Source organism: Prionailurus bengalensis, chromosome A1 (genome assembly GCF_016509475.1).
Source record: "Prionailurus bengalensis isolate Pbe53 chromosome A1, Fcat_Pben_1.1_paternal_pri, whole genome shotgun sequence".
Taxonomy (NCBI): Eukaryota; Metazoa; Chordata; class Mammalia; order Carnivora; family Felidae; genus Prionailurus; species Prionailurus bengalensis.
The window spans coordinates 150,661,655-150,685,903 of NC_057343.1; positions in this window are offsets into that span (position 1 = coordinate 150,661,655).

Sequence of the window (24,249 nt, forward strand, 5' to 3'; positions counted from 1 at the left end):
ATAGCTGGGATAGGAGGGGAGCTGTGCAGAGAATAGTTGAAGGGGAAAGGAGTGGTTGGTAAAGGTCAGGCTTGATTTTCATCTTAAATGCAGAGAAGTCAGTGAAGGAGTTTAAGCTGGAGAAGCAGCGTGGAGAGAAAAGAGTAACATGATTAGATTTGCCTTTTGCAAAAAACCACTGGTCCTGAAGTGTGGAGAGCCTACGGTTGGGAGGGAGGGGCAAAGGTAGATGAATTAGGAGGCTACTGCAGTAAATGGTGCAGATCTAAGTCTGTTGCAGAACTTTTTAGCCACTCTTTCCTCCCTAGGAGGCTAGGAAAACTACTTTATTTCCCAGAGAAAACCTGCCCCCTATAGTGAAGATGGAAAGAAGTCAATTAATTGACTATTTAGAAGACAAAATTGGCAAGACAGAATAATGCATTGGATATGGTTGCCAGATGCAAGAGTTAGTCAAGAGTTTGTACAACTGGATGAATAAGAATGTCCTTCATTTTGGGAACAATAGAAATTAATTATAAGTGAAATGGGTAATGTTTGTTGAGCATTTACTGGATAGAGCAACATTGTTCTAAATGCTTTGCGCATTTTCTTAAATTTGTTTCCTTACAACTCTATGATATAGGTACTAATACTGTTTTCTCCATATTATAGATGAAGAACTGAGGCAAAGTAAGTTGTGTTCATTTTTACACTTAGATACAAGTGAGTGGATCTATGTATTGAGTCCAGAGCTATGCTTTTAACGACTTTACTATGCTTTCCCCCTGTTCAAGATATGTTTCCCTTAGCTCAAACAAATGGAGCTCTTTCTCCTTCCCACCTCATGGACTTCATTGTCTTTCAGTGGTCACTTTCAGTGCTCACAACAAAAGCTTCCTAGAAGCTAAGTTGCTGTCAGTTCTCCAGACTGGTATGTATTTACATCTCTGTGTTGGTAATCGCCTCTCCAGGCCATAAGTTATTGCTATAATTTGAGGTTGATAGATGCATGGAAGAAGGTTCCAATTTTCATTCCTAATGGTCCAATGCAGGTTTATGGACAAATGGATTTTCTTAGTCTGCTCAGACTGCCATAACAAAATACCATAGACTGGATGGCTTCACTGACAAAAATTTATTTTCTCACTGTGTTGGAAGCTGGAAGTCTAAGATCAGGGTGCCAGCATGGTTGGGTTTTGGTGAGAGCTCTCATCCTGACTTACAGATGGCTGCCTTATCACTGTATCCTCATATGGCCTTTCCTTGATGTTTGCGTGTTGAGAGAGATAGAGGGAGAAAGGCCGTGGGGGAGAGAGAGAGGAGTTAATTTTCTCTCTTCCTCTTCTTATTAGACCACCAATTCTATTGAGCTAGGATCCCAGCATTATGGATTTGTTTAACCTTAGTTATCTCCTAAAGGCCCTGTCTATAAAAATATAGTCACATTTGAGGTTAAACCTTCAACATATGAATTTGGACCGAGTACAACTGAGTCCATAGCATGGACGCAGGGGTCTACTTTAAGAAAAATAACATAGAATTAGTTCAAAGCTTCTCGAAGGTCCCTGAAATGATACTTCTCCAGGTTTTCAATAACTTTACCTCTGATTAGGAAGTCATTAGACTTCCATTCAGATCTAACTTGGGAGTGTTGGGGGAATGGTACAGGGAATTCATGGAAAAGAAGAGAGCTTTGGGAAGCAAATCTTCGTTCAGTGAACATGACAATACAGCAGGAGGCCATCCCTGCAGGAAGTGTTGATCATGGCTGCTTCAGAAATCCCAAACCCTCAATCACAATGATCACCAATGTCTATGTCAAACAACAAAGTCCAAGAGGACTTGCTCAGTATCATAGGTGCAATACCTCCTACGGACTCCAGTAATAAGTAGAACAGGTTCTGAAGTGAGCTGGAGGTCCAAACACAGCAGGTGAGGATATCTGCCAGAAAAACCACCAAAACTGTGATTTTGCCATTCAGTGGTATAGGCTGGTATAGCCTGAGACACACAAATTACATCATCTTGTGACCCCACCCGACCCAGGTTATCGTGACTCTAATTTCAACAGTCAAATTTAGACTAAAATACTCTTCTTCCACCGATGTTAAATTCTAAGAGTCATCCCCAAGTACACTACTCATGCATCCTCATTCTTCAGTGGTACAACTCCATCCCCTCTATTCTAGTGACCAAGCATTATGTTTCACCCAGGACTGAGGAATTTGGGGGAATGCAGACTTTTCACTGCTAAAACCTAGACAGTAAACCAAGACATGTGGTCACCCCCAGGTTAACTTCTACCCTAAGAATGTAGGAGACTCCTGCTAGGTAGGACCTGAAGAAATATTCTCCCCTTGCCCCCCAAACAGAGTGGCCCAGCCTCAGCTGATAATCTTCCATTCTGATTTCACTCAGAGTCAGATCCTTCTTCCTCAGACTCCTGGGAGATAAAGGCCACTGTTTAAATCAGTTTGGAACTCAGAGCCTTTGTATTAATTACAAAAACAGGTTGTGGGCCCGTGACTGTAATTTGCTAATTTTATTTCTTAAGATATGGCATTAAATATTATTTATCTTGGGGTGCCAGGGTGGCTCAGTCAGTTAAGCACCCCACTCTTGGTTTCAGCTCAGGTCATGATCTCACAATTCCATCAGTTCAAACCCTACATTAGGTTCCACACGAGCAAAGCACCCATTGCTTAGGATTATCTCTCTCCCTCTCCCTCTCTCTCTGCTTCTCTCTCTCTTTCTTTCTCTCCATAAATAAATAAACCTTAAAATATTACTTGTCTTAATTACTGATTTTTGGATGCCCTTTAAATTTAACTGCCAAGGCTGATGCCTCATTTGCTTTACCCTAGTCTAGTCCTGTCAATAGGCAACAGGCTTGGAACTCAGGTTCCTGGTGGCCAGTCACAGGACCCTAATAGTGCAGTAGTCAGTCTCTCGCATCAAGTGTATCAAATCCTCTTATCAGACTAAAGTGAGGTCCCACCAGCCTGCTAAGTGTGCCCTACAATACTCAAATGTGCAGTAGGTGACCAATGTTGACCTTAGGTTCTGGGATCTTTACCATGCTTGTGTTAAAATCATACAATGATGATTTGGCTCTTGGAAAATACATGTTTTTGTATGTTCTTTTACTTTAAGGTATATAATCTGATGCTTGTGTTACCATGTTTGTGTTAAAATCATACAATGATAATTTGGTTCTTAGAAAATAAATATTTTTATGTGTTCTTATACTTTAAGGTGTATAATCTGATGCAAAAAAAAATAGCATGGTGTTCAAAAGAGCGCAACTCTTGAAATCGAATGAGATCTCTGACACTGACACTACAGTATCTTGGGGAACTTAATTAATTAACTTTAATGAATCCTCAGTTCGACTAACTGTAAAATAAAGATAATACCTACCTCACAGACTTGTTTGTGAGGATTATATAAATTAATGCACATAAAGCATACATCAGCTATGTGACACAGTGAACATATTGTGATACAATTCTCTTCACATTTCCTGCCTGGTCTCCTTAGCACTTCTTACAAGAATCCTTTTTGTGACTTTAATGTTTATGGATCTAGAATTTTCTTAAGAATACCCTGAACATATTTTCAAATGTTTTAGAAAGAAAATAGTTATTTTGTCGTTGTACTAGTAGGTTCAAAGTATAGTGTGTTTTGTATTCCCCTGAACTGTTTGATGTCTGAAAAGTAAACAATCAGGCTAAAGGTTTCTAAAATCCAATACGATTTTTAAGAAGTATATTTATTGAGTATGGCAGTTTTCCTCTTCAAGTTCCCTTGATAGTATCAGCACTCTACTTCAGATTTCTAAATAAAAAAATGTTAAGATTTAAATGCTGCTGTGTTCAGTGCTCTCAAACCAGAGCTACCCTTGGGCAAAGGAACCTCCTCCCTCATGCTCTCTCTGTTCCTGAGCTCACTGCTTCCACAGTTATTTTTCTGTAAATTAAGACCTTTCCATCATTGTCAGATGGGAGAAAAACATTCATGGAGTAATCTCCAGTATTTTCCAATTAAAAAAAAAAAACTTGATTTAGAAAGTACATGATAAAAGAAGCTAATAGTAAAATAATGGTGATTGCCTCTCTGACTACTATTTTACCCAGAGTGTAGGGGTATAAGAGCAACGAATTATATTTAACCTCTTGTTTTGTGCTGCAATAATATCTTAAAGAACACTAGATATCAAAACAGACTACCATCTATTAATAATGCCTACATTTCACTGGGAAATAGAATACATTCAGAATCTAGTACTTTGCTTGTGCTTTATCTCTTAATGAAATTCTGTTATTTTATAGCAACTAATGGAATATACCTCAGGGTCTGATGCCATCAGATGCATTTTAGAAAATTACTATTTTATATGAACACTGGTATGTTTATTTTAATTGATGGTGCTTACATTAAATCATCAGAAAATAGATCTTTTAAAGGAACTAGTGGCAATGATGTTTGTATATTTTTTTCAAAAGTTATAGCATCATCAACTTCCAAATAACTCTGTATATGTGTGAGACATGTATAAGAGACTTGGTTTTATCCTCTGACCTTGACTTAATCATAAGAGTTTAGGGATAGAAGGGGAGACTGGGTGGCTCAGTTGATTAAGTGTCCGACTCTGCCTCAGGTCATGATCTCACAGCTCGTGGGTTTGAGCCCTGTGTCAGCCTCAATGCTTCAGAGCTTGCTTCAGATTCTGTGTCTATGTCCCTCTCTTCCCCTCCCCTTCTCACTCTCTCTCTCTCTATCAAAAATAAACATTAAAAAAAAGTTTTTTTAAGAGTTTAAGGCTGGAAGAGATCTTAGAGATCTTCTAGTCTAACACATCATTTTAAAGACAGTAAACATTTTAATGACTTGCCCAAGGCCAAAAAGCTGGAGTGAGGCAGATCTAGAATTACGGCCCAAGTCCTCTGGTTTCCAGACCAGTACTTGGCCCACCCAACTACATATTCCATGATCATTACATTGGCCTCCCTGTATCTTCCTATCCACAAATGATTTTATATGATAAGGAGAAGAGCTACTCACTGCGTAGTCCCTTCAGGAAAAAGTGGGGCTGCATGATAGCTTTCAAGAGGAAGGCTTAAAGAAATGAATTCTAATCAAATAGACAACATAAGACATAAACATGTGTTGAAATTTCAGGCAAGAAGAGGAGCTCCTGTCTCTTTTTGTTGTCTTCTTTAAGGAACAAAAGAAAAAGAAGAGAAAAAATTCTAAATGTCTTGAGTTTCAGGAAAAATGTTCTATTAGTGAGTCAGACTCTGAAAATAATGTTAGCAAAGGAAGTGACTGCCAATGCGTGGGTGAGATTTTTTTTTAGAAGTCACATGAAAAAAATAGTTCTATGTGTATAGTTCTGAAACATTCTTCCTCCATTCTTCAGGGCTTCCTTGAATGTCCAGGCTGCCTTGAACTAACATGTTTATTTTGCTTTCTTAGCTTCTGTTTCATGCAGCTCAACATATAGCCCAAGAACATTGTTATTTTCTTCTAGTAATCCATATACTTCACCATGTTTGTGACTTTGCTATTGTTTTTATTTTCCTGAGATGTCATTTCCCTCCTTCTTCTCCACTTGCCAAAATCTTAGACATCCTTGAGCACCTATTTAATATCACCTCCTCCTTGAAGCCTTTGCCAATCTTTGAATGTCTAAGTAGAGACCACTCCTCATAACACTTTTGTTGTACCTCTTAGAGGAATGAATCCAGTCTACCTTGTTCTGAAGAGTATGTGGCTTTCTTCCCTTTTCAATTCATATCTATTTGAGAACTAGGAAAATAACCTATCTTTATATGTGCTGGGGATATGTTAAGTACCGGGGATTCCAGAGTAAACACAAAAAAGCCCTTTGCTTCAACAAATTATCTAAAATCTAGCATGCAAATATAATTTAGGTTATATTCCACTTTCAGAAAACAGATCTTGACCTAGGATTTGAATGCAAGTATTTTATCTAAGTAGTGAGAAGTGAGAAAATGAGATAGTAAAAGAAAGAATGACAAAAAAGAAGTACACTAATTAATGAGCAGAAATAAAAATAGAGATGGTAGCCAGGGGCTGGGGTGTGGGGGAAATGGAGAGATGTTGGTCAAAAGGTCCAAACTTTCAGCGATAAAATGAGTAAATTCTGGGGAGCTAATGTACAATATGGTGACTACAGTTAATAATACTATTTGTGCAGTTGAAATTTGCTAAGAGAGTAGATCTTAAGCATTCTCATCACCACAACAATAAAAATATGGTAATTACATAGGGCACCTGGGTGGCTCAGTCCGTTGAGCACCCCACTTTTGATTTTAGCTCAGGTCATGATCCCAGGGCCATGAGATCGAGCCCTGCATCAGGCTCCACTCTGATCATGGAGCCTGCTTAAGATTCTCTCTCCCTCTGCCCCTCTCCCCTGCTTGCACACGCTCTCACTTTCTCTTTCTAAAATAAAATAAACAACAACAAAAAAAATAAGCTAACTATGTGAGGTTACGGATGTGTTGACCAACTTGATTGTGTTTTGTATACATTTCACAATGTATACATATATATAACCATCACATTACACACTTCAAATAAAAACAATGTTATATGTCAATTATTCCTCAATAAACTGGGGGGAGGGGGGAATTAGTGAGCAGGTTTCTCCTGTGGGGCCCACGTCTGCTGATGAGCCTCTGAGAAACCGTGTGGAATGTGCCTCTGATTATCCTGAGATCAGGACAGTGAGGTATAAAGTCTCCCCTCCATGTTTGGGGGTTGCTCATGGAAGATTAACTCAAAGTCACTGCCAGCCAGCTCTATTCTTAGACCAAGCATTCCTCCAAGTAGCCAGAAAAGGCCCTGAGGCCAAGATGTAAGTGCTTGAGGCAGGAAGCTGTTGGCAGGTCATGCAAGTGTCCAGCACAGTTGCAGATGACCTTCAGGGAGGGCCAAGAGGGCATAGGCAGAGCTGCAACAGTTTTGGCTACGGCACCAGAAGGGTTACTGCTGAGTTTACTTGAATAGTTGAGTTTAAATAAATCTAGTTGCTACCCTTAGCAAAACATAAATGCTAACAAAGTACTAACTTAACTCTTTTCTAAGGAAACTGAGGGTGTTTTTGAGTATGATTTCCTCACCAAACCAAAATGTATATAAGATTTTATTTTCTGTGAATTACTGAGTTACCCCCCCAAAAAATTGCCTTCATTAGAATGAATTATAATTAGATTGCTCCTGATAGAGGCTACCTGCCAAGAGTACATTTGGAAACTGCTTCTTGTCAGAAGTATACTCTTTATTTTTCTTGAGACTTTATCTTTCTCATCTTTAAGAGTAATACATACTAACTATAGAAACATTATAAAATACACAAGAATAAAAGAAAAAGAAAATAATCCATTGTTTCCAAGAAATATTTACACAGAAAAATAACATGGAATTATCCAGACTGTCAAGCCCAAGCATTTATCTTAATGAGATTATCTAGTAAACATTGCCTTACCTATGTTAGATTATTGATAATTTGTTGTATTATTAAAGGATATACTTATTATCTGCCATTTTTATTATTTATTATTTATATATTTATTTTTGAGAGAGAGCTCATGCAACTGGGGGAAGGGCAGAGGGAGAAACAGAGAATCCCAAGCAAGCTACATGCTCAGCATAGAGTCTGACACAAGGCTCTGTTGCATGACCATGAGATTATGACCTGAGCAAAATCAAGAGTCAGATGCTACAAATAAGACTCCTGGGCCAGATAGCTTCCCAAGGCAATTGTACCAGACATTTAAAGCAGAGTTAATACCTATCCTTATCAAGGTGTTCCAAAAAATAGAAATGGAAGGAAAGCTTCCAGACTCATTCTATAAAGCCAGCATTACCTTGATTCCCAAAGCAGAGAACCCACAAAAAAGGAGAATTACAGGCCAATATCCCTGATGAACATGGATGAAAAAATTCTCAACAAGATACTAGCAAAGCAAATTCAACAGCATATAAGAAGAATTATTCACCATTATCAAGTGGGATTCATTCCTGGGCTGCAGGGCAGTTCCAATATTTGCAAATCAATCAATGTGGTACATCACATTAATAGAAGAAAAGATAAGAACCATACAATCCTGTCAATAGATGCAGTAAAAGCATTTGACAAAATACAACATGCTTTCTTAATAAAAACCCTAAAAAACTTGGGATAGAAGGAACATACCTTAACATCATAAAAGCTATACATGAAAAACCCACAGCTAATATCATCCTCAATGGGGAAAATCTGAGATTTTTCCCCTGAGATCAGGAACATGACAGGGATGTCCACTCTCACCACTGTTGTTTAACATAATGTTGGAAGTCTAGCCTCAGCATTCAGACAGCAGAATGAAATAAAAGGCATCCAAATTGACAAAGATGTCAAACTTTCACTTTTTGCAGATGACATGATTCTGCATGGAAAACTCAAAAGACTCCAGTAAAAAGCTGCTAGAACTGATACATGAATTCAGCAAAGTGGCAGGATACAAAATCGATGTACAGAAATCAGTTGCATTTCTATACACCAATAATGAAGCTACAGAAAGAGAAATCAAGAAACAGATTCCATTTACACTTACACCAAGAACCATAAAATACCTAGGAATAAACCTAACCAAAGATGTAAAAGATCTGTACTCTGAAAACTATGGAAAACTTATGAAAGAAATTGAAGAAGACACAAAGAAAGGGAAAAACATTCTGTGCTCATGGATTAGAAGAACAAATATTGTTAAGATATCAATTCTACCCAAAGCAATCCACACATTCAATGCAATCCCAATCAAAATTGCACTGGCATTCTTCTCAAAGCAACAGCAACCAATCCTAAAATGTGTATGGAACCACAAAAGACCCTGGAAAGCCAAAGCAATCTTGAAAAAGAAAACCAAAGCTGGTGGCATCGCAATCCTGGACTTTAGCCTCTATTACAAAGCTGTAATCATGAAGACACTATGGTACTGGCACAAAAACAGACACATAGACCAATGGAATAGAATAGAGACTCCAGAATTGGACCCACAAATATATGGCCAACTAATATTTGAGTATCCAGTGGAAAAAAGACAGTCTCTTTAGCCAATTGTGCTGGGAGAACTGGACAGCAACATGCAAAAGAATGAAACTGGACCACTTTCTTATACCATACACAAAAATAAACTCAAAAATGGATGAGAGACCTAAATATGTGACAGGAAACCATCAAAACCCTAGAGGAGAAAAAGGCAGCAACCTCTTTGACCTCAGCCGCAGCAATTATTTGCTCAACATATCTCTGAAGGCAAAGGAAATACAAGCAAAAATGAGCTATTGGGACCTCATCAAAATAAAAATCTTCTGCACTGCAAAGGAAACAATCAACAAAACTAAAAGGCAACCAACAGGATGGGAGAAGATATTTGCAAATAGATAAAGGGTTAGTATCCAAAATCTATAAAGAATTTATAAACCCAACACCCGAAAAAGAAATAATCCAGTGAAGAAATGGGCAGAAGACATGAATATACACTTTTCCAAAGAAGACATCCGGGTGGCCAACAGACCCACGATAAGATGCTCATCATCACTCATCATCAGAGAAATACAAATCAAAACCACATTTAGATACAACCTCACACCAGTCAAAGTGGCTAAAATTAACAACTCAGGAAACAACAGATGCTGTCGAGGATGTGGAGAAACAGGAACCCTCTTGCATCATTGGTGGGAATACAAACTGGTGCAGCTGCTCTGGAAAACAGTGTGGAGGTTCCTCAAAAACTTAAAAATAGACCTACCCTACGACCCAGCAATAGCACTACTAGGAATTAATCCAAAGGATACAGGAGTGCCAATTCATAGGTGCACATGTACCCCAGTGTTTATAGCAGCACTTTCAACAATAGCCAAATTATGGAAAGAGCCCAAATATCCATCAATTGATGAAGAGATAAAGAAGGTGTGGTTTATATATACAGTGGAATACTACTTGGCAAAGAGAAAGAATAAAATCCTGCCATTTGCAACAATGTTGGTGGAACTGGAGAGTATTATGCTAAGTAAAATAAATCAGTCAGAGAAGGACAACTATCACATGTTTTTACTCATATTGTAGAACTTGAGAAACTTAACAGAAGACCATGGAGGAAGAGAAGGGGAAAAATAGTTTCAAACAGAGAGGGAGGCAAACGATAAGAGACTCTTAAATACAGAGAACAAACTGAGGGTTGATGGGGGGGGTGGGGGAGAGGGGGAAATGGATGGTGGGCATTGAGGAGGGCACTTGTTGGGATGAGCACTGGGTGTTGTATGTAAGTGATGAATCACGAGAATCTACCCTGAAAACCAAGAGCACACTGTATACACTGTATGTTAGCCAACTTGACAATAAATTGTATTTTAAAAAAAAAAAGAGAGAGAGTCATATGCTTAACTGAGTCACCCAGCCATTCCCCTTTTTTTAAATTACCTGCTATTTAAACATTTTTTAAAATATTTAGTCATTTTTGAGAGGGAAAGAGAGAGACAAGCATGAGCGGGGGAGAGACAGAAAGAGAGGGAGACACAGCAGGCTCCAGGCTCTGAGTTGTCAGCACAGAGCCCGACTCAGGGCTGAAACCCAAGAACCATAAGATCATGACCTGAGCTGAATTCAGCCCTTCAACCAATTGAGCCACCCGGCACCCCATCTGTCATATTTTAAAGACTTAAATTCTTTTTTTTAATTTTTTTAACATTTATATATTTACTATTGAGAGACAGAGACAAAGCGTGAGCAGGGGAGGAACAGAGAGAGAGCGAGACACAGAATCCGAAGCAGGCTCCAGGCTCTGAGCTGTCATCACAGAGCCCGACGTGGGGCTTGAACTCACAAACTGCGAGATCATGACCTGAGTCAAAGTCGGACGCTTAACCGACTGAGCCACCCAGGTGCCCCTAAAGACTTAAATTCTTTAGGCAGAGTCAGTAGCTTCGAGAGAATATTGCTGCTTATATTATAGACATGTAGAAGTTTTAAAGGTATTCTTTGATATTGATTTCTAATTATCCCATACTTTGGTAAGAAAGTGTATCTGCCTGATATTAATATTTAGAACCTGTTGAAGCTTCATCCCTGGCCTAGTACATGACAGTTTTTGAATATTCTGTACAATCTCAAAAATGTTATGTAGTCTCAGCTTTTTGAAGGATGTGCTTGTGCTCCCTAGTTAACACCAAAATCTTAAGGATTTCTTATGTGACAGTATTGCATATCATCTTGTACATACATACATTAATCAAGCATATAAGTGGTGCCCTACATATACACTAGTTGAGTCAACTGTGATGCCCTGAGAAAAGTCATAGGTAGATTCTGCTCTCCTGTTCATTACAAACTTGAAAGAATAAACTTCTCTAAATGTCATCCAAAGCATGTTCAGGAATTTTGCCAGGAGGACAGCAGAATAAAGGAAATGTCTGTCCAGAGTATATGTGTAAAAATGCATTTCCTTCAATCCTAGTGTATACTGTAAAGGACATAGAGAACACTCCATCAGAAGAATCACTCTGACAAAGGATACTGTTCAAAATCGAACTGTATATCACAAAGCATTCTCCAGTGTTTCTCATGAGGCCAACATATTCTTCCTGAAGTTGTCATGCTCCCTTAAGGTTTACAGAGAATACGGTATTGATAAATGAAGTTGCAATGTAAAAGAAAACATTTAGTCCTTGCATCGTCTAGTAATCACCAAAAGGGGATGACATAAAAACTGTTTGGGAACCAATCTGTAACCAAAGCATGCAACCTATTAAAAAGTTCCGTTATTGATTTCACTAGATTTCCTGTTAATGTCTCTGAAGAACCCAGAGCTTACAAATCCAGAATTGTTTCTGTTACTATAGGAAAAAATATTTTAAAAGATTATTCAAATGAAGTAAGCTTGGAGCCTAGAGAAATACATTGTCTGTGATACTACTAAAAGTAAGACCAAACAGTGAGGAGGAACACATAAAGACCAGGAGTAGATTATGAACGAGACCCTTTAAATAGCAGTGAAATTCAGCTCCTATAGACAGTCAACTGTTTTCTCTTCTTTCTGGGAGAAAATTCTTTGTAAAATTTGACCTTGCTGCATCTCTGATGGTGAATTCAACACTGCAGTCTTTGCTCGGGGTTTACAACCACACAATTGTCTATAAGACAGAAAGGCCTATACTATTGGTCTTAACATTAGAAATTGCTTGTCTGAGAATATATGTTTGCTCCACATTCAGACAGCAAACTCACAAACAAACTTTTAGACAGCAACGCATGGCTAAAATGGGAACTGACTACATTAATTTTACCAGACAGAGAAATTTTTCACTCAGGATAATGATGAGTCATCACATCACATTGCTTCATGGTTTAAGAAACTGATGTCCTGGGGTGCCTGAGTGGCTCAGTCAGTTAAGTGTTGGACTTCAGCTCAGGTCATGATCTCGCAGTTTATGGGTCCGAGCCCCTCATTGAACTGTTAGTGTGGAGTCTGCTTGGGATTCTCCCTCTACTTCTCTGTTTCTCCCCCACTCACGCTATCTCAAAATAAATTAAAAAAAAAAAACTAGAAAAAAAGAAACTATGTCCTGTCCTGAAAAAGTTAATTATTACATTCCACCAAGAAATTCAAATGCCAAGGAAGTAGTTTACAGATTAGAACAGTCCTTGGTCACCTGGGTGGCTCAGTCAGTTAAGCAGCCAGCTCTTGGTTTCCACTCAAGTAATGATCTCATGGTTCTTGAGTTTGAGCTCCACATGAGGTCCACACTCACAGTGCAGAACCTGCTTGAGATTCTCTCTCTGTCCCTCTCTCTCTACCCCTCCCCTGCTCTCTCTGTCTCTCTCTCTCAAAAATAACTAAGTTTAAACTTAAAAAAAAAAATTAAGACCAGTCCTACCATTTTCTAATGTAAACTCTGAAATATGCTGTCCAAGGCCTATGGAAGTTAATGTCTGTGGGTTTGGGTGGTGTGGGGACACATACCCACTAATTTCTTACAGATATGAGTATGTGCGTGGTACACATGCATGCACACGCATGCGCGCGCACACACACACACACACACACACAAATATACACACACATTGCCAAAATGGAAAAAGAATTTTTTTTCTCCTCAAGAGCAGCAGCTAATTTTTTCAGTGTCATGAGTTGCAGAGAGAGAGGCAAAGAGCACTGGTTATAATAGAACTTCCCCTCTTTTCCATAATGTTTTACAACTGCCATGAATTACAGAAACTATGTAGTGCCCTTGCTTCGACAGCTGATGTTCCAAGCAATGCCATATGTAGGGAATAATTTCCTAGACCTAGTTACCAAGAACATCCAAAGTAATAGTTTGATTTAGATCTAAGATACTTAAGATTTAAAGTTGCAAAAGGAAAAAAGCAAATAACCAGAAACAAAACAAAACAATAAACAAAAACAGTGATTAATTCTGTCATTTGCTTCGATCCAACAGGATAAATTAAGAACATCCTGAATGCCTTCACTTGTTCTATCAAAGCTTTCAAGGGTTCTGGAATGCAATTGCCATAACAAAACAAACAAAAGTACATGAAAAGAATTTAAATTTGTTCCCTAAAGCTGAGATGAAAGAATGGTCAGGAGGATTTTCACTCATGAGGGGAAAACATGACTAAAAATAAGATGTATCAACAATTAAATAATGCTCTAAGTTATATATAATAGTTTAGAATAAATAAATTCTTACTGGCTTTTAAAATTAACACTGTTGAATTGTTAGAGAAATTTTTTAAATTACCCATTTCATCCTTAAAAATAAACTTATAAATCTATATCACAGATCATAGAAGCCAAAAAACAAGTGATTAAAAAAGTTAACCTAATGTACCTATATTCCAGAATATTGTGCTTCAGTTTTACTTATAACATTATTTGAGTTACTGTGTACTATCAGAATACATAAAAAAATTCATATGCATTATAAACAGGTATATTAGAAATAGAATATGTACACATTTATAAGACACTTGATTGAATCGGTTATTTTAGTCAAGAAATATTTACTGAACATCTACCAAGTGCCAGGCACAGTGATAGACATCTTCAAATTGAAACTTTAAATTACTTATATTTTGTTACCTTTCTGAAGAAAATCTGTGCTGTTTTAACTTATTTCACAGATACAAAGTCTTATTTTAAGAAATGCTCACTTTTTTATCATACAGATACATTTTTATTCAATGATTTCTAAATGATAATATCAAATTCACATATTATGTTGATGTGGCTTTAAGACACAAAAACTTAAATGCAAAAAGCAAAAGAACTGCTTAGTAATAACAGAATAAGTCTAAGTTCAGTTATTTAACAAATATTTATTCAATACTTACTCTGATCCAGGAATTGTTTTAAGCCCTGAGAATACAGTTAACAGAACAGAGATCCCTGCCTTCATGGAGCTTAGATGGCACTGTTATGCAACGCAAAAGAATGAATTTGCAGTTTTTCTTATTATCTTTGCCATAAGCTTTTAGAACTTTGATTACCACATCTTGCAATCAGACCACATCCTGTCCTTCATGAACTGTTAATAAATATTAATAAAGGGACTTAATTGTCCTAAAGAAAGAAAGCCTGCTATTCTGTTGTTTTCATTCACTATAATGCAGGTGGACAACTGTGAGTCAGATGCATTATTGGAAGTTGTTAGTTGATTTTTATAGAAATAAAATTACATTAAGGACCTTAAAAGTAAAAGAGTGTCACCAGTGTAAGAAAATGGGTTTTGAAGGTGTTCCTATGTGGTTGATTTATTTTAGAAATAGGTTTGTAATCTTTATAAATAACAATTACTAATTGTTCCACTTGCATAACACATAATTAAAAGAAAGATTTATGCCTCCAACACTATTACAGTAGCAGAAAAAAATGTCCAGCCATAGGGCTAGAAACTGGGAATTGGCTTTGGTTTACATGATAATTATACTACTAACACCTAGAAATAATATCGGCCATATTTATAGCTTACTCTTACTTAAAATGAATCATTGTAACTAATAACCTTTTTAAATACCAACATTGCCATGCACTGTGCATTTCAAAAACATCATCTTTAATCTTCACAGAAAGATTCCCTACAACGTGGGCATTATTCTTCCACTTTACTGATGAGAAAACTAAGACCAAGGGAGGTGAAATGACCTGTCCAAGACCATAGAGCAAAGACAGAATTCAGGATACGCATCTTGAATCACTGTATCCTTTGCTCCCAGAAGTGCCAAACTCATCGTGCATCAAGTATACTTCAATAAAGTTTGAAACAAAGAAAAAAAATGTGCCAAATTCATTGGTTACTATTTAGCCTACCAGGCTCAGACCTAAATATCAAAGTATAAAGTCTGTAGCACAGTGTATAATTCAGCTAATTGAAGAAGCACAAATAATTTGAAAAAAATCAAGTATATTAGGGTCTGAGACATTTAGAGATTAGCTACTTATTGGCTTTCTACTTAATTTAACTTTTCTTCACATTCATCCAGAGAAAGGAATGAGACTGAAAGCACAGATAATAACAGCTCTTAGTCATTGTTATTTTGTTATGAATGTAACTGGGGAAAACCTTCTCTTGAATTCTCTGAGGTAGGATTCTCAGAAAACCCTGTACTGTGACCAATGGGCTGAAATAAAAAATAAAATAGAATAAGAATAATAACCATAAGCCAGAGTCATAGTTTCTTAAACTATAACTGAGTGTAACTAAGTAATGGAGAGTAACCAGTTCCCCAAATTCTGTTCCTCCTCTCCCTGCAGTATCACACTAGCTTCCCTAGTCCATCTGTATAAGAAGAATAATTTACCTGTACATAGAAGGGAAAGAAGTTACTTTTTCCATTGCCAGTGCCTTTTGGAGGCTATCCTAACACAAAAATGCATGTTTTGGGTGGTCTATACTTGTAATGTTTTTCTTAGGTATGAATGAAAATACTCATACAGCAACTAATGGAGTGTGCAGAAGTATTTCTCAATGAAGTCTCATAGTCTAGATTTTAGATTTTAGAGAAACAGCTGGAATTTAGATTTGATAAATAGACGCTTAAGTATAAACTTTGGCAGTAGACTTTGCCATGGTATATATTCAAGACAGCAATTTCAAAATCCATTTGCCTTATTTTGTAAGCAGCTGTGGATGGAGCTGTTTCAAAATGAATGAGATTCATTCAAATCATTTCCTCCACCCGAAGAACCTGACCTTGACAGACGTGGACTAAACGAATCTAACCTGTTTTTCAGTATCAGGATCTACTGGGAAGCCATCCAACCAAGAAGAAATAACAACTGTTCGGTAGAGGAGAAGCAAAATGACAAACAGCAGAGCCCAGGGAAAACATAGTTCAGGGAGACACACTGGTCTCAGTCACAAGTAGGCTGCGTTTATAGGAATACTCAATCCCAAACCAACATTTGACTAAAGCTACAGAAAAGAGGACAGTGAAATATGTATCTGGAAAGAAAAAAAAATTGACCTTTCTTTCAATTGTTTAGTAAGTCCTTCAGAGGTGTGGTCTGGCTGAATGCCAAAAGCAACAGGGAGAATTTCTGGCAAATATTTTGTCATCCTGTACCTGAAGGCTTGTATATCTGTATGATAGGCTTGTGTTGGGGTAGCCCTGAGGCAGAAAGGGCTCCTTAAAAAAAAACAACAAAAAAGTTTGAGACAGAGGTAATGCCAATACTGGAAACTCTAGACTAAGAGTGAGGCAAGAAAAGAAATGATACTTTCATTTCTTCTTTCTAATAAATATTGACATATAGACCTTCATAATATACTTAAATGGAATTTTTCCATAAGTTTGCAAGGAAACTGAGCCTCTGGAAAATATAAAGATACCTTTATATAAACTCTAAAACCATGGGAATGAAGCAGTTAACAAAACAAAGATTTTCTGCCTTCGTTTTGAAAAGGAAAGGCATTGTCTGAAAGAAGAGAGGGTGTATGTTCTACTGTGCAGAACCCAAAATGTTTCTTCTTTTTACAACCCAAGAACATGTCAACTTTAACATTGCTTTTCTCCTTGCCTTACAATAAAATTAATTTGATTTGTTATGTGTAAATGACATACACTGTTTCCTGAATTATGTTATTTGAGAAACATTAGAAAAGCCTCTCAAAATTTGCCCCATGAGCCTGGTATTTCATGGTTCATTGGCTTGTCATTCCCGAAGATAAACAATTAAAACACACCAATATTTCCAAGGGGATAATTCACTAGATTATTATGTAACATCCCCTTTCCTTGATGATATGTACACTAGCCTACATTCATAGTAGCAGCTTTCTGAGAGGAAATCCAGTTGGTTGTAAGGTACAGATAAAGTTTGATTAGAAATTAGTTTGATTTCATTGACTTTTTCAGCTAGAGAGATTCCGAAATCAGGGACAAAAATATACATGCACAAAATCAGATAGACCTGAAAATATATTTCCAGCCAAAAATATTTGCCATAAATAGAAAGGAGCAATATATATTAATACAGTAGAATAATATATGGTAATTTGTGTTAGCCAGTTTCCTACTGGATGAAAACTGCCCGAAATGTGCTCTGCCTTGTTAAAATGGAGGATTTGAGAAGATTAGACATAGATTAACACTGAACTACAACTTCTTCCTTGATATATTCACAAGGACTGAGAGATGCTTGCAAAGAAAATGAAATGATCTTTATGTGATTCAGTATTAATTTGTGCCATATCCATGAACCTCATGTCATGCCTGGTGCCTCTAACTGTCATCTTGGATATTATCATTGGTGGATGTTGCACGCTTCCAGAAAACACTGCTTTGTAGTATTTTTCATTAATAAACTGAGTTATATAATACTTAAATTCCGTTGGATAATGGTGATTAAATTTCACGCTCCCAAAACAGACTAATTACCTGATTTGACTGATTTAATGCTGATTTTTAAGAGAAAGATTTAGGAATCATAGCAATCTGGCTTAGGTGGATGATCATTATCTTTAGGAATTGATTTGTGGCCCTCAAAGCACCTGGCATGGGAGTGGACTGGTCCAGGGGCCTCATCCTAGTGGGGTCTTGGCTACTGACCAATCTGTGATCTAGTACAGAAATATGTGTACATCCCATGCTCTCAGCATTTGGATTCTGCTGGCCTCCATTGTCTACAGCTGGGAGCAGAGAAAGCTTTTGGATGATGAAATAGAGTAAAAACATATTTCTACAACTGAAATACCTAAATACCCCAAAATATTTCATATGGAAAATAATTATTAAATATAAAGGACATTTTATTCCAGTGACTTACTGGATACTGAACTACTTGAAATTATGGACTACATACCATAATACTAACTCTTGACTGCTTACAGCAGCAATGGACACATCCAGTGCCCAAATATTGGTTTCTAATACCTCTCTCCAATAAAGAAACCAGAATCCTTGGGAAAATGATAGATTCTTTAGGAAGAATGCCTCCCCTCCGCAAAGATGTCCACATCCTAATTCCCAGAATCTGTGAATATGTTATTTGAAATGGCAAAAGGGAATTAACGTAGGAGAGTTGGTTTAAGGTTGCTAATCAACGAACTCTAGTATAGGAAGATAATCATGAATTTTCCACGTAGGCTCAATGTAATCACAAGGATCCTTAAATGTGCAGAAGGAGACAGAAGAGGAGAAGCAGAAAGATGGCAGCATGAAATGGAACCAAGTTGCCATTACTGGCTTTCAAGATGAAGGAATGGGGCTGTGAGTCAAGGATGTCAGCAGACTCTAGAAGATAGAATAAGGAAAGTAAGAAATCTCCCCTAGATCCTCCAAAAGGAATGCAACCCTGCCCACATCTCAATATTACCTCAGTGAGATCTGTCTTGGAATTCTGACCACCAGAATCATAAGGTAACAAATTTGTGTTGTTTAAAGCCACCAAGTTTGTGTTAAGTTTTTACAGTAGTAATACTAAACTAATACTGTTAGGAAATATACAACAGGACCCTACAACATCCTATAGTGCCAGAAAGTAACAAAGTGTTTAAAACTCTCACAAACAGGGGTGCCTGGGTGGCTCAGTCAGTTCAGCATTGGACTTTACCTCAGGTCATGAACTCACAGTTTGTGAATTTGAGCCCCTCGTCAAGCTGGCTTCTGTCAGCACAAAGCCCACTTCAGATCTGGTGTCCCCCTCTCTCCCTGCTCTTACCCCACTGTGTGCTCTCTCTCTCTCTCTCTTAAAAATAATTAAACATTAAAACACACACACACACACACACACACACAGCTACCCACACACCAAGGAGGTATGCCATAGGGACATAGACACAACTTGAGCAATCAAATAAGTAACATAGTGTTGCTATAACCCTAAATATAAAACAAATATTCATGGCATGCTGATATAAATAAATACATACATACAAATATCCATGAAAAATTCCAAATAATTCTGTAGATACTCAGTCTGTCCTCAAGGAGAGGGAGTAGGACAACCCAATCTTTAAGTGTGGGCTGCACATAGTGACTTCCTTCCAAAGAATATGGTAGGAAAGGGGGAAAAGAAAGTAACTTCCCAGTGGAGAAATTTGACAAACACATCAGCCAGATGATCAAGGTTAACATTTACAGTGATAAGTCATGCTGACAGCATCTACTCTTGATACAGTGTGATGAGAATGGCACCTTGCCTCTATAATCTTCCTCTTCAAAATTCAGTCTCTTAATCTTATTATGAGAAAAACTTCAGACAGACCCCAACTGAGGGAAATTCTACAGGGTACCTGAACAATATTTCTTAAAACTGTCAGGGTCATCAACAATATGTAAAGTCTGAGAAACTGTCACAGACATAAAGAGATTATGATATATAACTAAATGTGATGAGGTATCCTGCATGGGGTTCTGAAACAGATAAGACACTGGGTAAAAAATTTAAACGTCTGAACAAAGTATGGACTTTAGTTAAAAATAATGCTTCAGGATTCTTTTGTTAGTTGTACCAAATGTACCATACCAATGTCAGATGCTAATAGTAGGGGAAAGTGGGTATAGAGTATAATGGAATTCTCTACTACTTTTGTAACTTTTCTGTAAATGTAAGGCCATTCTAAAATGGAAAAGTTAGGGGTGCCTGGGTGGCTTAGTTAGTTGAGGTCTGACTTCGGCTCAGGTCATGATCTCGTGGTTTGTGAGTTCAAGCCCTGCATCAGACTCTGTGCTGACAGCTCAGAGCCTGGAGCCTGCTTCGGATTCTGTGTCTCCTCCTCTCTCTGCCCCTCCCATGCTCATGCTCTGTGTCTCTCTGTCTCTCAATAATAAATAAATGTTAAGAAAAAAAATTAATGGAAAAGTTATTTTTTATTTTTTTATTTTATTTTTTTTCTTTTTAAGTTTATTTGTGAGAGAGGGAAAGAGAAAGTGAGAGCAACCACGAGTGGGGGAGGGGCAGAGAGAGAGAGAGAGAGAGAATCTCAAGCAGGCTCCATGCTGTCAGCACAGAGCCTGATTCAGGGCTCAAACCCACAAACCATGAGATCATGACCTGAGGCAAAAGCAATAGTCAGACGCTTAACTGACTGAGCCACCCAGGTGCTCCAAAAAGTTATTTTTTAAGTGGCAGAAAGATTTCAGGGAGAGAAATGTTTCATGAAAGATGTTAAAGGAAGTAATAACTGGTTTGGTGATTAATTGGATAAAGCAGATAAAAACATAATGAATGAGTCATAGATTGTTGCCAAAGTTTTAGGCTTAAATTGTAGAGAGAATGTAATGCCAGTGACAAAGAGGGAAAGTGAAAAAGGAAGCTTGCTGGTAGTTGAGCAAATGGTAATCTGAGACCAAAGTGGATAATTCAAGTGTAAATATAATCAGCAGCTGGAGATAAAGAATTTGATTTTGGATGAAAGTTCATGAATGGGAATGTAGATTTAGATTTAATCAACAGACCAGCAAATATACACGGAATAACTGCTGATAAGACCCTGTATGGAGAAGGAAAAGGGAGTATAGACTAAAGTGGAAATCACCAGAGAACCAAGGTTTATATCTACATAAAGATAACAACAGAAAATGATGCAAAAACATGCAGTGTAGGTGTTCAGTATAGTGGCCTGAGCCTGCACACTTTTTCAGGGTAAATGGGATCATCGAGGACACAGATAGTGTTATAAACAGAATATTTGTGTCCCCCTAATATTCATGTGCTGAAGCCCTTACCTCCAGTGGCTGTATTTGGGGCCACTAAGGAAGTAATTAAAGTTAAATGAAGTGCTAAGAGTGGAACCCTGATCCAATAGGATCAGTGTCTTTATAAGAAGAGACACCAGAGAACTCTTTCTTTCTCTTTTTCCTTGAGCACACACCAAGCCATGTAAGGATGTAATAAGAAAGCAGCCATCTGCAAGCAAGGAATAGAGCTCTAACCAGAAACCAAATTGGCTGAAAGCTTGATCTTAGACCTTGAGCCTCTGGACCTGTAAGAGAATAGATTTCTGTTGTCGAAGCCTGTGATATTGTGTTATGGAAGTCTGAGCAGCCTAAGAGGCCAAATGAGGAAATGGGAATTGGAGAGTAACAGGAAGAAAGCCAGGGCAATATAGCACCAAGGAAGCCAAGGAAAAATAAGGTTTCATTTATTTCTTCATAAATATTCATTGAGAATTTATCTTGTGCCAGACATTGTACTGGATCCCAAAGATATATAATAAAAAAAGACACACTCCTATCTCCATAGAATGTACATTTTCCAAAAAGAAATAAAAGACAAATGAATAAGCCATGTAGAGATCATGGTGAGTACTATGAAAAGAGATGTAATAAAGAGTAACCATGTACAATGTAGGTATGTCTTGAATGGTCAAGAAGGCATCTCTGGGGAGATGCCATTTAAGCTGAGACCTACAAAATGAAAACGATCTAGCTATGCAAAATGTTGAGGTACGAGTTTTGTAGGCAAAGAGAACTGGAACTGCAAAAGCAATGGCTCCAGAAAGCATTTGGGGAATTTGAGAAATGGAAGTGAGACTAATAGGATTGGTAGTGACTTTGTAAAGGTAGGAAGAAGCCACATTATACAGTCTTGTAGGCCAGTCCTCAGAAGTATGAATCTATTTCTTTTTTTTTTTTTTTAACGTTTATTTATTTTTGGGACAGAGAGAGACAGAGCATGAACGGGCGAGGGGCAGAGAGAGAGGGAGACACAGAATCGGAAACAGGCTCCAGGCTCCGAGCCATCAGCCCAGAGCCTGACGTGGGGCTCGAACTCACAGACCGCGAGATCGTGACCTGGCTGAAGTCGGACGCTTAACCAACTGCGCCACCCAGGCGCCCCAGTATGAATCTATTTCTGAGAGAGTGAGAAGCCATTGGATGAGTCTAAAGATCATATGACATGGCCTGATTCATGTTTTTAAATAATTCGAATTGCTATGTGAAAAAATATTTTTGAATAAGAACAAGGAAGAAGGCAAAGAGACCAGTTGAGGAGCTATTTCAAATAGTACAGAAAAGAGATTATGGTGGTTTAATTTAGGACAGTTGTATAGTTTGAGGGAAGTGGCAAAATCAGATATTTTTGGTGGAAGAAACAAGAGAAATAAATGATGGATTGCATGTGGGGAATTGCAGAAAGAGAAGTTTTATTTTAAAAATTGATGGGAGAGCCTGGGTGGCTCAGTCAGTTGAGTGTCTGACTCTAGATCTTGGCTCAGGTCATGATCCCATGGTCGGGATTGAGCCCTGCACTGGGCTCTGCACTGATAGCTTGAGATTCTCTCTCTCCCTCTCTCCACATTTCACTCTCTCTCTCAAAAATAAACAAACTTTAAAAAAGAAAAGAAAAAATGGTTGAATGATGGTGCCAAATCCCAAGATGAAGGAGAGTAGTGGAAAACTAGATTTGTGAAGAAAGTCACAAGCTCAGTTTTGGACATTGGGCTGGAAATTCAATTTTGAAAGCCATTAGCATATAGAAGGCACTTAAATATGCTACTGAGTGAGATCACTTAAGGAGAAAGTTCCGATAGAATTGAAAAGAGGGCTCAGTCCTGAGCCTTGGCAAAGAGAAGCAACAACAGTGAGGTAAGAGGAAAACCAAGGGAAGGGAGCCAAGGGAAGAAAAGGTTTCAAAGACTGTGTGTTTGTCAGTGTCAGATGCTGTCAAGCATCAAGTGAGAGGACAGAGAAGATAGTTCTGGCAATGCAGGAACTATGCGAGACCTTGACAAAAGGAGTTTCAGCACAGAAGTGGATACGGAAACCACATTAGAATGGGGTGAAGAATTAATTGGAAGTAATGAAGAGCAGTTCAAGTTTATGAACTGAACCAAGTTCAAGTTTATGAGAAAGATACAGAGAACTTGGGCAATACCTGCAAGACAATGTGGGATCAACGGACGTGTGTTTACTTTTTGTTGTTGTTGTTGTTAACATGGGACACACTGGGTGGTTTATTGATATGGTCCGGTAGAAATGGTGAGAAGTAGAGGAGCCATATCTGTGAGAAGGCAAGAGGGAGTAAATCCAGAGAGAAGTAGGATTTGCATTTGATAGGAGCAGGGTATTTCCTTCACTGCAGCCACCAAAGCACAGGTTCTATTTGGTTAGATTTAGGGTAGGAAGATGAGCGAGTTTGATACCTCCTGTTTCTCAGTTAAGCTCAGGGAAGGAGTGTTAAGGATGAAAAGACTTGAAAGTGAAAAGCAAACTTACTAGGAAGACATACTTGAGTTCTAGGCAGTATTGAATGGGCGTTTAAAATTTTGTCATGAATTTCAAGTATTATCAGCCAAGTTTTTTCCACCAATGTTCGCTACTGAAGTGCAGACAAGGAGAGGGATCTGTAGATTGGAGGTTACTATGTTGTTAAAGATCTGCAGCAATGAAAGACCAGGATGAGTAAAACTGAATAGGAGGTGATGGCCATAGAGTAGGATATTTTAAATAAAGGCTGATTTCTTTCCTGATGATGACAAATTCCAGTGCTCATGAGGGTAGTGGCAAAGGTGGAGCTGAGGAAGAGAGTGAAGAAGGAGAGGTCAAAGAACAGAGAGGCTAAAGTTTTGTGTATTTCATCCACATGGTTCTTGCAATCACTAAGAACAATGACAGGAATTAAGATGTACAGGAAGGCAGTGAGTCAGTAGTTGAGTTTTAAATGAATGAGGAAAAATGATTAGGAAGATAGTTAGGAATTACCATCAAAAAGGGATCACAGGTAGTAAAACTATATGGGAATCTAC